The sequence below is a fragment of the Aotus nancymaae genome, unplaced genomic scaffold (genome assembly GCF_030222135.1).
Source record: "Aotus nancymaae isolate 86718 unplaced genomic scaffold, 86718_ANA_hifiasm-v0.15.2.pri h1tg000059l, whole genome shotgun sequence".
Lineage (NCBI taxonomy): Eukaryota > Metazoa > Chordata > Mammalia > Primates > Aotidae > Aotus > Aotus nancymaae.
In genome coordinates, this window is record NW_026988473.1 from 6,361,938 (window position 1) to 6,365,752 (window position 3,815).

Below are 3,815 nucleotides of genomic sequence, written 5' to 3' on the forward strand. Positions count from 1 at the left end.
CAGAGTAAGCAGCTCCCTGGATGGAGGAAGAGTGCACGAAGGGTCGTGGGATAAGATATCTTAGCCAGTCCTACCCAAGCTGTGGTCCACAAACCGCCAGCATCAGCTTCACCTGAAAACTTGTTAAAAATGCAAGTTTGGGGCCCTCCCCAGGCCGACTGAGGAGCACTCTCTGGAAGCCGGGCCTAGGAATCTGCATTTTCACAGGCCTTCCAGCTGATTCTGATGCACTTTAAAGTTGGAGAAGCATTGACTTGGGATGGAACTGGAAGGGCTTTGGGTGCGGAGCTAAGTTTGTTCAGAGCTTGCGCAGTAGGTGGAGCTGGGTTACTGAAGGTGCTTATGTGGGGAAATTCAATCAGATGTGCTCAGGAACAGGGCTCTGTATACACAGTGAGAGGAAGCCAAGGGTGGAGGGGCCAGCGTGTTGAAGAAAAGAGTCAAATTCTGAAACATTTGAAGAGATTCATTCTGAGCCCAATATGAGTGGCCAGTGGCCTGTGACACCACCCCAGGAGATCCCGAGAACGTGTGCTCAAGGTTATTAGGCTACATTTTGGTTTTATACATTTTAGGGAGACATGAAACATCAATCGATACATATAAGATGTACATTGGTTTGGTCCAGAAAGGTGGGACAATTCGAAGAGGTGGGCTTCCAGGTCATAGGTGGATTCAAAGACTTTCTGACTGGTAACTGGTTGAAAGAGGAAGGTGTTCCAAGGTCCTTGCATTGTTTCAGAGGATTGTTTAGATATTAATTTTAGACTTAAACACATGTGTTAAAATTTCAAGGGCAATAAGTAAAAAAATACAGTGTAATCTTCCAAATGAGTAGAGGGAAAAATGCAATATGCTAAGATGAGATATTTATGAAGAATATTAGAAGAATTCATGGAAAGATTTTAAGACCTAACAAATAGAGAGAGAGAAAACATCATTAAGTGAAAGAATCAATTTTGTAAAGATGCCAAGATTGCCAAGTTGACTTACCGATTCACTGTAATTCCAAGCAAAACGCCAATAGGGTATTTTGAGCAACTTGCCAAACTAGTTTTGAAATTTATAATGAAAGGCAAAAGCTGAAGCACAGCTGAGAAGTTCCTGAGGAAGAATAAGGAAGGAGCGGTCTTGAGATATCTGTACATCAAGATTTATCATAAAGATGTAGCAATGAAAATTACATGATAGTAGCACAAAGACAGATACACTTACCAGAGAAACTGAATAGAGTCAGCAGTATTCCTGGCAAAGCGGTATGCAGAACAGAGGGGCCTTGTTCATCCACGAGAAAGTGGAAACCATCCGCAGGCGGTGCTGAGATAAATGATTGTTCACACGAGGAAAAACGAAGTTGGATCCCTGCCTCCCACATATAAAAAACCAGTTCTAAATGGATTAGTGGAAAGGGAAAATTTGAAAACATTTTCAAGAAAATTCTGGAAGTAGGAGAATATTTTCTGATTTCAGGGCAAGAAAGACTTCATGAGAAGATAGAGAGCTGACAATAAAAGACATAAATTCTACTTGTCAAAAGACATGCAGCAAGTGAAAAGACAAGTCGTTAACTGCAAGAAAATGTGTGTAAACAAGTGTAACTGATTAAACACGAGTGTCAAGAATAGACAAAGAGCTCCTACAAATAAGAAAGAACACACCTCCAAAGAAAAATGGGCAAAGGACATGAGCAGGCACTTTTTAAAAGAGGGAATATGATAAATAACATGCAAAGGTCTCAACTTCCTTAGTAATCAGGGAAATGCAAATTAAAATTCTGGTGAAATACTATTTTACATTCAGTCTCCTGGAAAAACAAGAAGTGTGACAGCAGTAAGTGTCGGTGAAGACGTAAATTAATAATTCTTACCTATTGCTGGTAGAAGTGAAACTGGGACCACCAACTGGGAAAAAGTTCTAGTGTTTTATTGTAAAGTTGGATATTTGCATATGCTTCTAGATATTGCATCTTGTGGGATATCCGCATTTGCAGACCAGGATACAATTTGGGTTCTTTTCAGTTGTTTCCAGCTCCAAATTAGATTAAAAAAACAAAACAACAAACCACCTGGTGGATTTATTACTAGATCAATAAATTGTGTTATAGTCACAGAGTGGAAGATTTTACTGCAGTAAAAATGAATTACAGGACCATAGAGCACTAAGTATGTATTATAGAAACAACTTTAAAAGAAGAAAACTGCAGAAGAGAACTTACAGCATGATACCATTTGTCTTAGTCCATTTGAGTTGCTGTAACAAAATACCATAGGCTGGGTGGCTTATAAACAACAGCGATTTATTTCTCACAATTCTGGAGGCTGAGAAGTCCAAGATCAAGGTGCCAGCAGACTCCTGTCTGGTGAGGACTGGTCTCAGTTATTGGATGGATGGCAGCGGCTGTGTTCTCACATGGTGGAAGTGACGAGGTAGCTCTGCAGGACCTCCTTTATGAGGGCACTTATGAATCCCATTCATGACCAAAGGGCCCGTCACCTGATACTGTCACTTTAGGGGTTAGGATTTTAGCACATGAGTTTCATGGAGTTACAAACACCCAGGCCATAGCACCATTTTTATAAAGTTTCAGAGAAGCAAAATGAAGTAATGTATTAGGGACACAAAGAAGCAATTTAAAAAACTATTGAAAAAACTGAGGGTATGACAGACCCAAAGCTCAGGACAGAAGCTGGGTATGCCAAGGGAGACGGGATAAGGAAGGAACTCAAAGGTGGGAGCATCTGTACTAGGAATGTTCCATTTCTTAACTAGGATGGTTTTGTCACGGGTAGTAATTTTATTATGTTTCATAACTATGTGTGAGGGAGAAGGAAAGTGAAGCTCAGTTGGGGAAGACTCACTGCAGAAGCGGCCTGCCTGAAAAGTCACAGCAACAGGCAAAAATAAAACCACCTGGGAAAAAACTCAGGCTGCACCTGCACGCAGATAAGCAGACAGGGTCCAGCACAGAAGCCCCTTGTTCTTTGTATAATTAGCGAGTTCCCAGGAAAGTTTCCTCCCCTTTTCAGGCATATACATGGTGGGAACTTGTGCAGGGAGGAGGGGGGCTTACTTAAAACGAACTCCCAGTTATACAAACAAAGAAGGCGGTGCTTTGTGCTTGTTTAGAGACATACCCACAGCTGCAGAAGACAAGACAGCTTTACTGATAAGAGAAGTTACTCAAACTGCTACAGAGAGAAGAGGTTTTCTTTAAAAAGCTCTTGGATTCAGCTGTAACAGGGCAAACCACTGGCATACCCAGCTCGCTGTGGAGAGTCTTCTTTTGCTTGTTAAACTTCTGCTCCCACCTCACCTTGTGTCCTCTTCCTTAATTTTCTTGGAGTAGGACAAAGAACCCCGGGTACTAGTCCAGACAAAGAGAAATTGCTACATTAAGGTACATTGGGGGAGACTGCAACATGTGTATTCCATGTACTTTTTGGTATGTTACCTGTTATGTATGTGTAGATTACATTTTCTATATATTTTTTAAAATAAAAAACTCCGAATTGTTCAAGATTTTAACTCCCGATTGTGCCTCCTAAGGCTTCCTAATCCGTCTCCACTTACCCCTCCAAGTCACGCATCTGTTCCAAACCGTTTAGCTTCTCCTGACAGTTTAGACACCACCTCTAAGCCTTTACTGTTTCCACGACCTTCCCCCCAACAAAAACCTCCTACGCCTCCTTCCCCTAAAAGACCTACAGATCCCCCATTTTCGCCCCACTCTTTTCTCTGACGCGCTCACTGCGCCCGCGCCGCTGTCGCCGCCCCGCGCGCCCTGACCGTTTGCCACGCGCCGCGCTTTCCCCTCC

At 42.3% G+C, this 3,815-nt stretch overlaps 1 long non-coding RNA gene across 1 annotated transcript; it reads right to left on the reverse strand.

Annotated features, from left to right (window-relative positions):
- Positions 1-547: 547 nt before the first annotated feature.
- LOC105724376 (uncharacterized) lies at positions 548-1,370 on the reverse strand. Its single transcript, XR_001109016.2, has 3 exons — positions 1,216-1,370; positions 994-1,104; positions 548-912 (listed from the first exon to the last, which is right to left on the reverse strand). It is a non-coding gene; the product is annotated as an uncharacterized LOC105724376 (long non-coding RNA).
- Between the last annotated feature and the right edge of the window lie 2,445 nt (positions 1,371-3,815).